At 41.2% G+C, this 14,085-nt stretch overlaps 1 long non-coding RNA gene across 3 annotated transcripts in view; it reads left to right on the forward strand.

Moving 5' to 3' along the window:
• LOC140655122 (uncharacterized) overlaps positions 1–14,085 on the forward strand; it is a 131,122-nt gene that overhangs the window by 17,146 nt on the left and 99,891 nt on the right. For all 3 annotated transcript variants that reach the window (XR_012043683.1, XR_012043684.1, XR_012043685.1), the window contains exons 6-8: positions 883–1,966; positions 6,531–6,711; positions 8,018–8,214. This is a non-coding gene — a long non-coding RNA (uncharacterized lncRNA). The remainder of the gene's footprint in view (positions 1–882; positions 1,967–6,530; positions 6,712–8,017; positions 8,215–14,085) is intronic.

The following is a 14,085-nucleotide window of genomic DNA, read 5'->3' on the forward strand; positions in this document are numbered from 1 at the left end:
CTTGCACACTCCCGTTACAGCAGTGGTGGGCAATGCAGGTTTTAGTGAGAGCGAGTTCTTATCCTTGGGCAGCTGCACCAGTCATGTGCATTTTTAGTAAAGGCTGTCCCCAGAGTGAAGGTTAGCTGGTGGAACGAACAACAGTGGCTTTTTGGAAAGCAACACTGAATTTGCCATAGGCATGACCCGGTAGCATTTTCCTCAGCCAGGCACTGGGACTGTGTGTGGAGAGCTCTGTTTGATGAAATCTGGGGCAGCTGCAGGGCAGACAGGCTATTCTGGTGCTTGCATATCTGCTGGAGAAGGTGGAGGCATATACCTGTGCAACATGAGGAAATAGTGGTGCATGCTGAAACTTGCCTAAAGAGCTCTGATTAGAAGATGCAAATGTGATGCTTTAAAAAAGGTAATTTACTGACAGAAGAAAAACTAGTAATGAGCTGAACAATTAGGTTATATTTCACCTTTCTAGATACTTTAACAGCTAAAGATTTAAAATTAATCTAGAAGAAGTTGGAGCATTAATTTGAGGCTGTTAAAGTCCTGATCAATTTATGGTGTTCTTCTGGAGGAAGAGTGTCTTATTTCAAGTTAGCTTAACCCTGACTTTATTATTGTTATTGGTCAAATTAATTTCTATCTTTGTCATAGATCACAAACCCTCCACAAATCTGATTGTATTATGTGTTTTCATTTCTTGAAAGGTGAAGATGTATTAAAAAATAAAGGAACTTTGATGGCAGTTTGTTGGAGTGAGGAATCAAAACTGGATTTTCAGCACATCTTAGTAATGTACATGAATCTGTAGAACATATCTGAAATTTTGTATGTATTTTAAGGTTTTCTATTGTTCCGCTGGTGTCTTTTCCTCTCTCTTCCCAGTCATCGTTTCAAAAATGTCAGAGAAACCACAGCTGAGCATTTCTCCTGTTCCCACCTGTGCTTTGGGATGCGAAAGAATAACATTAGCACACAGAGAGACCTTGACTTCCTCTTGGATGCATCTGGACGATTTTATTAGGCACTCCACTGAGCCCGTGATCAGTCTGAAAGCAGCTGATGATGAGCGTCGCCAAGATACAGTACAGGGCTGCTGATCAGTTTTGTGTCTTTCAGTAGACTTGAAAAATTAGATTCATGAAACATCACTCTCATAAACCACAGCTTCACCATGAGGACATTAGGGCAGCCACGACTGTACAAAGTATCTTCACCAGTGATCTTTCACCCTCTGACAAGTCTTTTCTCCTTGAAGGTAACTGTGGGTGGTCTTCCTTTGTCTAATTTCTGTAAATTCGGTACATCACTTTCTAGTTATGCAGCTGATACTCGTGTTTATATGAATGGCTATTTAAAAAAGGAAAGATCAGATGTTTGTTGTTTCATTTCAACATAAATCAAACTTTGTACTCACATAGCAATTCTAGTTTAGCCCCAGGAATAGCTTTAGTATTGCTAAGTGTCTGGAGAGTATTGACTACAGAGACATGATTTTAAGCAGGCTATAATAGTTTCTACAGCTGTTAACAGTTCACAGAAGAAAGGCAGTATTATTCATTGGTGTTTAAAATGTGCATGACTTGCATTGCACAGAAGTCAGATTGGGAGAATGTCAGAATTTTTTTTCTGAAATTCTGCCAGGAAAGTCTTCAATAACTGGAGAAATTCTTTTCACTGGTGAAATCAACATGCAGCACATTGTGTTATTATAATTGCTTATAGCTCACCATGAAAGTTGTCTTTGTATGCGTGGATGTACGGCTTGTACTGTTTTGTTTTTATTTATTCTGCATTCTTTATTATAATGTTCTTTCCTTTTTTCCAGACCAGAAAGATTGTTATTGAGCCTTCCACAAAGCTGAAATAATGCTGTGTGTTAAAAAAATGTTAACAATTTGAAGAAGTTATAAAAATTTATAAGTTGACTGAATACTTTGGAAATTTCTGCATATTTTAATATAAATAGGTAATGCAAATGTTTGTTCTTTGCATTTAGAGGTGGGTCTCTGTTTTCTAAAGGTCTTGTATATAAATTTGATTCTTACAATTACATTAGAACAAAACCAGTATTTTTTCAGATTGTATAATAGGAAAAATGTATTAGCAAAAGACACAGAACATACATGGTTATCTCTGAATGTCATATAGTCATGAAATTTAACATAAATAGTGTCAGTTGTTTGAATGACTTCATTAAGTACATTTAGGGGACTGCCTGTTGCAGTCAGCTGAGGTCCTTCCATTCAGTTCTGCGGGTCCTGGGTTGGCCCACAAAGAAAAAGACCACGCTGCAGCTAACTGAGAAATAAGAGGAGATTATTTCTCTGTAGATAGTGTGAAGTTCAAGATTGCACTGGTAGAACTTTCATAGAAATTCAGTTACATAAAATCGAAGGAATCACAGAAGACGAAGGAGTTATTTCAGGTTAATTTGGTGTTAGCGATGAGTTCAAGCTTTATTCGTAACTAAAATCATAAAACAGAACAAGAGAGTCCGAAAGAAAGGAAGAGTAGAAATAGGTGAAAGGGAAGAGGTTAGTGACAGAATACTGGCAGGTGAGCAAGGACCTAAATGATGACAGACAGTTTTAACAAAGACTAGTCCAAAATGGTAACAGTTCAAATGTTATGATCCACTGGAGGTGCTGGTTGGGTAAATATCTGAAAAGACAGGCATCAAGCTGCTTTTTTGGGAGGGTGGAGGGGAGCAATGTGAGTTTTGGGTGGTGGTACAGGGTAGAAAGGGTTTGTTAAGTTTCCCTGAAGGAGAATGAAATGTCTGATACTCCCAGGCAATTTCACCACAAGCAGGTATAGTAGCAACTATATGGAGAGCTGCCGCTCTAGGGAGGTCCCCTGGACTGCATGCTGTGTGCAGCCAGTGTGCTTTGCCTGTGCTGCTGTGGTACCTCTTCCAGCTTAGTTTCATCTGAAAGGATCAGGTCTGTGTGCTTGGAGACTGCTCCGTGATGCAAAGCAAGGCACGGTAAGTGGGGCATTTGAGGTACTGGCTTCAAAAGCGCACTGCTGCTCCAAACTTGAACACTAATCTAGATGCACCCTGCCTGACTTTAGGGTGGGAGTGGTGACATGGAATAGGGCGGAGGGAGTACTCAGAATGCACTAGTTCATGTTACAGGTGCTGGCAGCATGTGAAGCTCAGAGCAGTGAAAGCCCAAAGGAGCATAGCACCTGAAGAGGTCACCAGGAGCTGTAGTGCAGGGTAAGCCCGCCAGGAGAGAGAAAGGGAGAATGATTGATGCAAAGCTTTGTAGGTGTGCTTAAAAAAATAAAACAGCTGCAGTCCCTTTAACATACATCTTAGAAGGAGGATTGTGGGATGGTTTTGTCCAATGGAACAATATTATCCAATCAGTAAGTTCACTCCAGAAGGGACAAAAATGCCTTTTAGACATATGCAAGCTGACAGTGAAGTTAGCTAAAGCTTTGCAGTGTGCACCTTCTCCTCAGGATAATGAACTCATCAGGGAAGTTGGTGCCTATCTTAAGGTTACTGTAATTTAGTATTTCAGGAGGGATTCCCTTCTGATGTACTGCCCGTGAAATTTTGATAGGGCTAGAAGCACTTTGTAACATGAGCTCCATTAAGAAGTGTGCAAAACCAATGCGCAAGAGTCCCAGCTTTTTGATGTGCAGTTTTTGTAGATCTTTTTCTCACAACATGCTGGAACATGTTTTGCTGTGTTGAAAGGCTTCCTTGGTCGTTGTAACCAGTGCTATGAAATAACATTGCTGCTAGCTGGTGGTTTGCTCTGTAGAAAGCTGCTTATAATTTTCAAAATCTGCTTTCCAAATGGAATCACTATGGTAAATGAACTCTTTTAAACTTAAACTCACAAAACTGAATTCAGTTCAGGAAACAGTGTTGATTCTTCAGTCTTTTGTGAGTCACTTCCACTGTAACATTCTCTGGAATCATTCATTTTTGAGTGTTAAAAATGACTGGTTGGTAACGGGGAGTTATCATAGATTCAGAGGTATTTCCACGTTCCCTGTCAGTGTGCCACTTCATACTGTATTTATTCTCATAGAAGCCTGTTATATAAAAGTACCATCTTACAGAGCGGAGGCACAGAGAGAATAAATGATGTAGATAAGTCTGTGTAAGGAAATAATGTTGCAGAACTGATCTTGGGTTTCCTCAGCTTACAATGTTTAGCCACTGGACTAGCTCTCTGCTTGTTCTGCAGAACAGTTATATTCCTTTCTTGCTGCGGCTCTTGGTCATCCCATCCAGCACAGCCAAAAAGGCTGCCGCAGATACAGCGATCAGGTGAGTCTGAACGTTATCAGAAAGTTGATGGGATTCTTAGCTTTAGTGACAGGGTTATGTCAAATCATGTGATGATTAGCTGAGACAAATGCATTTAGTACCCAAGTATAGCATGTTTATGTATGCCAGTACTTTGAAAACAAGGAAAGCAAAAAAATGTACAGACAATAGGTTATTGTGAAGACCTGTTATCCGTGCTACAAGCAATGGGCATACACAACAGTTTGGCTTTTGAACTTCGCTAAAATGGTTTGCTAATAAGATTTCGGCTTATGAAAGATGATGAAATGCATGAGCAGAACACAAACATCTTTACTAGATCTTGTCATCAGTGTGAAGATAAATTTTAACAATGTTAGGATTTTCCAGGCCTCTTTCAAAATGGCTGTGTTGGCTCACTAAATACACTGATTGTTGTATGTCTTTGTCCAAGAACAGTTGTCCTTAATTGCTTCTGAGCAATATTTCCTTGGAAGCAGATAACAAAAGGCAATCCAGAGAAGTCTGCCCGAATCTCTACTTAGAAACTGTCCATGTTCAATCTGTGAAGTATGTAGAATTTTTTTTTTTTCCTGGGGAAAGGCAGAAGAGGGCAAGAGGTGCAGGATGTGGAGGGAGGAAGCAGTGCCATGACCCTACAGCATTTCTGCATGTTGAGTCAGGGAGTGACATTTAAACAATTCTCAGTGCACCCAATATGAAAAACTATGATGCAGATCAAATTGCTGGCTGTGCTCAAAGAGAGATGAGGAGGAAAAAGGTCAAGGCACCTATCCATAGGTAGCCTTTCCTGTGTTTCAGATGTTGGGGGAGCTTACCAGCAAGCCAAATGGTCTTTAATGCATTTTTTCGCCCCTTCTTTTCTTCTTTTTTGAGGGAATGAATGGCTCCGGACTTTCCATCTTCAGAGCCGGTGGTTTCCACACCACAGTGATTCAGACAGCATGAACTCTTGACCAAATCCCAGTTTGTTTCCTGGTTTTGTTTGTCTAAAATATTTTACATTTAGCAGGGCGTAAAGGCCTCCCTACTACGTGACGGTGTAAGAAGGAGAGCTGTGCTCTTTTTACTGGTTAGCTCTCAAAGGACAGTTCTCTATGCTTCTGAAAATGTTGTAACTGAAGCAATTGAAAAGGAATCACTGAATTTTGTCTAAAACTACGACTGAATTCTTACATGCTCCTGGCTTTTTGATGCTCTGTGTTTATGTGGAATTTCCTTTGAGGTTTAGTAAGGTCTGATTTTTATTTGAGAAATATGCCCTGCCTGAAGTGTTCTAAGATTTAGTCAGTGTGTTATTGCATAGGAAACTCACATACATTTGTTTAGTTGCTAGGTAAATAGGTTAGTATTGACACTGATTTCAGGGGATAGTAGGTTGTTAAATTAATGTGAAGGCCCTTGCTCCTTTGATGACTAAATTCTCTGGGGTGCCCTTTTTAGGGAATATGCTGGTGGTTATCCCTGTTATCGTGTAAGTGGTAGGCTCAGTAAGGACTTAGAGAAGCTTGGCTCTGGAGTTCGAAACACCAAGAGAGAGATGCTAGACAGGAAATCTATAGCCTGGGAAAGCTACAAATGAAAGAAATTATGCCCTGAAAATTAAAAACATAAAATGTTCTTTCAAAAGTTCATACCTTTATATAGATAAATTATCCTAAGTGATACATCATGTGAGTAAACAAAATATTGCTGTAATAGGTTTGAGACCTAAGGTGGAAACCTATTACAGTTTACCTCTGTGAAAACACAGCATTACTCCCTTCACACCCTGTGTCGTCTTGTTGTTCAGCAGAGAGAAATATTGGTATGTACAGGTTTATTTCAGAGTCCCCTTTATGCAGTGACCCCTATGGTCTGCTTTCTTTTTTACACTACTCTCCTATATCTCCGTAATTTTCTTCCTGTACTCCAGTAATTTGTTGTCTATCTCAGATTCTGCATGGGCTGCCTGAGGCTGCGGGCTGAGGTAACCTAGTTGCGTGGGGCCATCCTTCTTTTCAAATACTCGTACATTTTAAATGGTACAGGGCATCCAAAATGCAGGACATAGATATACGGGTATGCTAATAACATTACAGTTGATTAACAAATATTCACGTCACCAAGCGTTCAGAAACTGCAAAGTGTCTGAAGGAAGGTTGTCTTTGCAGTGGAAGTTCAGCCTTCTTTTGCATATGTGCAATGAGACAAGGTTTCAGAACATGATCACATAAGGTGTTTTTTTACTTTCTAGCACAGCCTTTGAGTAGAGCAATCAGGAGAGAGCTGGTGCAGCCATTGCTACGTGCATTGTGACTTGAAAAGTGGCTCTCTGTCCACCTCCACATGGCACTAATGCTGTGTCATCTTGGCCGTGCATGAGACTGAGTCTGGTCATAGTGGACATATTGCACGTGGAGCCCATAGGGGAGCAGGTAAGCACCCTTGCTGCAGTGGCTTGGAATCATTGATGATGAATTGCATTGCCGAAGTCAGTGATATAAGGTCAATGTAACATCCATAATCATCTCTGAAACCTCAGATTTTCATATTTCAGAATGTAAACCACAACCAGCCTTTTGCATTCCATTTTCTAATGTGACTGTCCCAGTTTGAATGTCTTGTCCTAGAGTGCGAAGCAAGTGCTGTACCGTATGTGGAGGATGCTGTATGGTATCCCATATTCAAATATATAGTTTTCTTCCTGAACAGGGCAAGATGAAAAGGAAAGATAAATTATTTCAGCTCAGTGAATAATTCATACAGAAGAATTTTTCCAGAGTATCCAACCTTCTCTTCTACTTGCATCATGTTGATGATGCAATTGCTGTTCTCTGGTATTTATGTACCTTTCAAATTTCTATTCCTTTTTTAACTCCATGGATTGAAACAGTGTTTTGTGAGCCATCATTAATCACAGTGTTGGCTCAGTGGGGTTTGGGTGCTCTTACTGTATTGTTGGTGCTTTCTGTTCGGATATCTGTTTGTCTCTTTGCATGGACACTTCCAAAATAAACACTCCTGAGCTAATATAAAAGGGGCACAAAGAAAGCTTGAGGTAATGGAATGGAGGAAACGATCTGCAGCATAGACTTTAGCTCTTAAAGGGTGCTGCGCTCTTTCTGTGTTCAGAGATGCTTATTGTGCAGAATCTTCATACGCATCAAAGATGAAACTTATACTTAGTCAAGTGCTGGAAGGGTCACTGCTCTGTGACCTGCATCTCTCAGATAGCTTTTTCAGTCTTGTACCTGATAGCAAGTGGTTCCTGTTCTTCAGACTGCTGTTCCCTGCTCCAGCAGATAAGGACGGTATGGAATACTGTAGTGTATGTGATGACTGTTCACTGTGGCTGGTTCCTTCTGCTGATATCAAAAGATGTTTTATGCCTTTTTGCTTCCCTCGTTGATCTTAGGGCTCAAACTTCTAAGTGTTAACTGACTTTCTTTTTCATGCATTGCAAAATCAGGGATTTCATTGAAGGGGAGTGTTCCAAGCTGCTTTTGAGAAATGTGATGTTTGCCTCAGGTGACAGAGGATATTACTAAATTGATTTCTTGAAAAGGATCCTTCAGGGTACAGTGCTGGCACTGTGTGTTAGAGTGGTACGGCCACAGGTGGGACTCAGTTGACACTGGTGCAGCGAGTGCCTGGGCCAGCACAGCAGAACAGCACAGGCAGCTGTTAAAGCAGAGCAAGGTCCTAGATTAGCCAAGGTGTAAATGTTTTGCTCTATTACAGCCTCACTGTGGCTCCCAGGGAAACAGCACAGGCCTCGTGCGGTGCAAGCTGCTCATCCTAGCCTGCTAAAGACCAAACCACCCAGCCTGAGGACCCTGATGAAGCTGTGACCATACTAGCTGCTTCCTCTGTGTCCTGCTAAAGGCCCCTGGCCTCCCATTCAGCTGCATGTAAAAGCATCTTTCAGCCAAGAAAGTGTGAGTAATCTTGCCCAGCTTTGTGGCATTTGTCTGCATAGAGTTAACCTTGTGTTTCTGAAAGAGGTTTTAAAGGGCATCCAGTAACCCAAGGCTCCAGTGCCTTGGGGAATGGGTGAGGTGTGAATGGACAGGACATGGTGAGGTTGGGTCAGAGGCAAGGAACTGGTAGGAGGAGACACCTTTGCACCAGGACAGTTTTACTGCTTCCCCTGAGGGTCAGGGGAAAGTAGGTAAGGAGAACATGGACCTCCAGATGTGGAACTGGAAAGGGGAAGGGAAGAGCCAGGGGCCAAGGTATGGAAATCTGGCATGAAGCTGAGGCAGGGCCAGGGGTTTCGAAGGTGTGTCTTGAAGTGGAGGGATGCTGAGAGAGATGATGGGAGGGAGCTTTGGGAGTGAATGGAGGAAAGAAGGGCACCATGCACTTGCAGGACTACAGTATATGCTATCTGGTACCCACTTGCCCCTGCAAGCAATGGAGAGATTCCTGTGTGGGTCTGCAGTTTTGAAAACATCTATTTATTTTGTCTGCCTCCATGATTAGGAGGCCAATTTAGGGCTTATCTACTTGGGGAAATCCCTGCAAAATAGGCTAGGGTATGAATTTACAGCCTACTTAAAGACCCAGCAGTAAATGTAAATTCACACTTCAGCTCACTTCACAGGAACTCCCCCGCAGAAACAAACCCTCAGAGTCACCTCTGTACCTCAGTCTGGTGCTAAAAGTGAGTGGAAGCTTCTCAAAATGTGGGCCTCCAATTCCATTTTTATAGCTGGGTTTTTCTGTCTCCTGGGGCTTTTTGCAGCTGTTATAAATCACTGTAGCTTTGCTGAGGTTAGAGAAGCTGGGCCACTTTACGCTGCTCAGGATCTGACCCTTTGCCTCAAGTAACCTCTTATTATCAATTAGCCAGAGGGTATTTTCCTTTTTTCTGGCTTTGTTATTAAGCTTGTTCATTCACTCCCACTACTGCTGATGTCTTTTTTTTTTCCTTCCTTTTTTTTTTTTCCCTGTGAATTTTGTGTTGTCTTTCCTCCCATGTAATTTCCTAATAGTGAACTAGTGACAGAGTGGGCTGCTGGTATTTCATCTTGTGGCTGGAGAGGTCAGGCTGTTTCTGATACAGACAAACACTCCATTACAGTAAACTCACAGAAAGTTTCCTTTTCAACCTGAAAGGAGAAGGAAACAGACTCTCCACCAATGGGCTTTCAAGAATTATTTCTGTGAGCTGAACTTACACTAAAGGCCAGTTTGGTAATATTCTGTGTAGAGGAAGTTAAAAAAAAAAAAAAAAAGAGGAAGACATACTCTTACTTCTTTCACTTTTTGCTGAGATTTGGCTTGAGTCTTGGCTCCTTATCAGATTATAGTCCTGCAGTAAAAACACCAACCCTTTGCACTGTGCGTTATTGAAGAAATGGTTGTTGCTGATGTCCAGCTAAAAGACCATAAGGATTTAAACCTTCAAAGTTCTCTGTCTGCTTCTGGTATTTAGGAAAACTTGCTTCTTAGCAGGAAGAACTCAGTAATAAGGTAAATACATAGCACAGTACATTAATCTAACGCAGAAATAAAGTACCTCTCCTCTGAAGGATAGCATCAGAGCAAGTATTCCCAGCTTTGCTTCTCCAAAGCTCTGAGCAAAACCTGTACGTAGTAAGGGTGAGACAAAAGAAGCCGATGGGAAACTTTAATTCCCTCCTCTTCTGCTCATCATTTTCTAACGTTTGCAAAAGCATGCATGGTTGCCAGATTTGAGTACAGAAGTCCTTGGTGCTGAAACCCTTTTAGCAGATTGCTGCCCTATGATACCGGTGCCCTCTGAGGAAATTCAGTCCCACACATGGCAGCACCGCAACTGGAAATCTGTCTGTATTGGCCCTGCTTTGTTCATTAGGTGAGTTCAGTACATGTGGTTTTAGTTTATTTTTCATTTGTGTGTGTGTCTAGTGAAAACCCTCTTCACCAGTGAACTGAAGTCATGTTTCTCTACGAGTACCATGCTGAACTAGTGCTGTGCTATTTCTGTGTTGAGATTTATGATTTTTTTCATATTTTTTGGAATTTAGCAAGTATTGCAAATATATTTACAAAAACAGAATTTGATGCTCTGTAATAATGTAATACCCACAATAACCTATGGATTTACACCATCTATTATTCACTGTTTGTTTGAACGACGTATTTCTATTCACTGGAGTAATGTAATTTCTGTAGAGAACAATAATCTACGTAACTAACACATGTAAGCAGCACTATCCTGGTGCTAATACTTGTCACATGTTTAATGAATTTGGCTGCCAGGTGACAGATGTTATTTCTTTGTGGGGTCAGTTAAGCATCCATCCTATTCTTTATATGCCAATTGTTCAGGTAATTCAAAAGGCTTCATCTAATTAGCAGACATTGAAAGTTGGTAGCAGTAGTACTGTTTTTTGAATTACAGATGGGTAGTTGCCTGCATGCTTGGCGATATCTGCATAAAAGATGTGATTTATTGTCTGGTTAAAAAAGAACAAAAATGTAACTGACCATTGCTACAAGATAAGGAAACGTTTCTTGCTGTACTCTAGGGCAAGAGTAAAAACACTGCCCCTGTCTACTTGATGGCAGTTTAATTTAAATTTATTAGATTGCTCTGGGGTATACACAGGAGTCTAACCCTGTAATCTGTGGTGAGGTTGTATGTATCCGATATTGCAGTGTTCCCTGTGCATGGAATAATTTGATGTAAAATGTGCTCTACTTCGCAAGGGAGAGAAAAATGTAACAGAGTATTTTCTTACTGCTCACTACTTGGACTTGGCTGAGTTCCCCTTTATTAGAAACACATGAATAAAATTAATCTAAGTGTTGAAGGAATAGAGACTGCAAGATAATAAATATTTATGTCCCAAACTTGACATAGTATCATAAATCAATAATTTTTGAAGATATTTAATTCTTCTTTCTGCCTAATTACTTGATTTGTGGCACCAGTTTGCTTAAATTTGTTTCTGTGGTAACTTGAATAATTTTATGCTTCTCCCTTCTACAGAAAATTTAGTATTGATTTGCTGATTTCCTCTTTAAATGCGGTCAAAAATCCCCTGTTTGCTAAGTTAAGAAACCAATAACATGGAATGAAAACACGCACTACATTGCATTGCGTGAGCCCTGTGATTTGTTGACTTTGGCATGTGCTGTCAATTATTAAAATATGTTTATATTAAATATATAATATTTTATTTTCCCTAACATTCTGGTATTATACCTATATGAAAATACTAGGTTAAAGGGTAGTTAAAAGATTGGTTAATTTAAGTGTGGGAGCATATTATAAATTAAAAAATGTTATTTGAAAGATGACTTTGTAGTTGAAGCAGTTCTGTTACTGGAATGAACACTGCAAGGTCAAATGTGGACCAAGTGAAAAGAAAGTCAACTGATGTGTGTGCACACATTTGTGCTAGGTGTAAGTCATGAATGTTGTGTACACTTGATATTTTTCTCCCGTCTGTCATACACTGATTGTTATTATTTATGAGATACTTGCAGGGAAGAGACTGTGTCCTGCTGCTGCTCTTGGTTTGTGGTGTATCCGCAGCACATATAGAACTTGGTCTAGAAAGCCTGGCTAATTTATAAGCCTTGGAAATAGGATCCTATAAGGAGCTGTACAGGACACACTGCTGTAAGTAGTGCTCTCAAAGTGTTCACTCTATATTGCATAATAAGCATATTTCAGTTGGTGGCATATGCTTGAGTGTGACTGATCTTTTAAAAGCTGGTTGATGAGGGATGCTCTCCTAAGCTTGGGGAGCCTAGTGGAGCAGTCAGTGCCTGGCTGCCTGACGCTCTGTGCTGACTCAAGCCGAAACCCTTTTTCTTTCCAACTGTAGCTGACATAGGCATTTGCTGTTCTGCCTCAGCCACAGGGTAGGTACAAGCCCAGCCAGATCGGTATCTCACTGCCATTGCAGTCTCTACGCCAAATCTATGTCTAAAGACATCTCAATTACTCTGGTCAAAATTCCTGTTTAAAAATAATAGTTAGAATTTTTCAGAGGGAGAACAATCCACAAGTCAATGATCAACGAAGTGTTAAATGAAGAATGACGTATGCCTCTTGCAGTCTTCACACTTACAAGAAGCCTTTTCAGAGCCTGACTGTGCCGTATTTCATCCAGCTACCTGCTTTATATATTTAGAATGAAAATGCACAGAATGCCATTCCCCCCAGGAGATAAAGGGCCATGTCACACCACACAGCGGGCTGTTTCAGAGCCAGTCGAACTTGATCCAGTCCCTGGGCCTATTCCACTGGGGCTTGAACTGCCCTCTCATGAGCATGGCAGAAACCCCCACTGCAAAACATGCAGCTGCTCCAAGATCACTGGAACACAAAGTCACTGCGTGCAAATCTTGTACCTCTGTATGATGTTATGGTTCCCTTGGGTCATTTTTGCTTTCTGGTAATGCTGCTATTGTGGAGAGAAGCCCAGCAGCCCACGCTGCCTGGTGCGTCCCTGCAAGAGCTTTAAAACCAGCAGGAGAGAGTCTAGCTGCTTTCACACTGGCAGAGCCTTGTTCTTCCCTGCCGCTTCCCCAGAAATGCAGCTTGGGCCCAAGCAGAGTCTCTACGGAAGTGTTAAAACTACTGCAGAATCCAAGCCGAGGAAATAAATCAAAGGTATGTTGAAAGCGCAGGGTTACAGGCATTTTTCTGGACAGAAAGTTTCATGCAGAATACGAAGATCATGCAGAAGGAATCTCATGACCTGGTTTCCAAGCCCTTGGGCCAATGGCTCCTTTTCTTCTTTGTTTGAAAATGTACGCAGCACGTGATTTGGTAATGGCCTTCATGTTGGGCATATGTGTGATACACGTCTACACACAGGTAGCACACTTGAGTGTGCTGTGGCACACTTGAGTTTTACGTGGAACAGCTGTTGACTTCTATGAGAATTACCTTTTGTGTTATTGTCATTAATATTAGTGGTGTTTGATTACTGCTTTCATGATAGTTTTATATCATTATTGTGTCAAGAAGCCACAGTCTGAGTTCCTTTTTCATTTGTCTTGACCATTGGACACATTCAAAAGAAAAAGACCATCCAGGTAGGATATATCTTATCCTACTTGAGCTGTCTGAAGGCTAGGCATCTAGTCTAAGCAAAGTGTATGGGCGCTCTATGTTTGTCCCTCATCACTGAAGATAGCCAGAGTGATTCATCAGGTAAGACAGTGAATCATCTAGCAATACTGGCTGGCTCTGCTGGTGACGGAGAGCGCTGGGATGATTAGCCTAGGCTAGGCATTAACTTTAGGCTAAAGGGGCATACTTTTCTTGCTCAGAGCCAGGGAAGTGTGAGTTTAATTTCCAATTAGCAGTATTTAGATGCAAATGAACATAAAGAGAGCCTGGAGTGCTGCATGTCTGCAAAGGCAGCTGTTGCCCACAGACAGATCAATGTGCTGCAGATGCTTGAGCTTACTGTATATGCCCAGAGCTCCTGTTTGCTACATCTTCAGTGAGCATCCCTTGCATGATGAGACACAGACAGAGGTTCCCTTTTGCTGACTCTGCAAGGGCAGCTATGACTTCTGGCAGGATGTCCATAGACAGCTAGGGTGGAAATATTTTAAAGTCTAGTAGAAGGTGGACTGAGTTCATCTGTCAGAAACCTCACTCCTGGTCTTCTCTTGCCAGCAGTGTATCTAGGTCAGTTGGAGGCTGTAGTTTTCTTTACTGAAGCGCTTTTCCTCTTAGGAAGATAAAAGTGTCCTGGTATAAAGATGCTCTGCGCTGAAAGTTTGTTCCCCTTCCTGTGGGACACATCAGCACTTCTTAGATCAGTGTTGCTTTATTCATATCAGGCAAA

Source organism: Ciconia boyciana, chromosome 8 (genome assembly GCF_034638445.1).
Source record: "Ciconia boyciana chromosome 8, ASM3463844v1, whole genome shotgun sequence".
In the NCBI taxonomy this organism is placed as follows: domain Eukaryota; kingdom Metazoa; phylum Chordata; class Aves; order Ciconiiformes; family Ciconiidae; genus Ciconia; species Ciconia boyciana.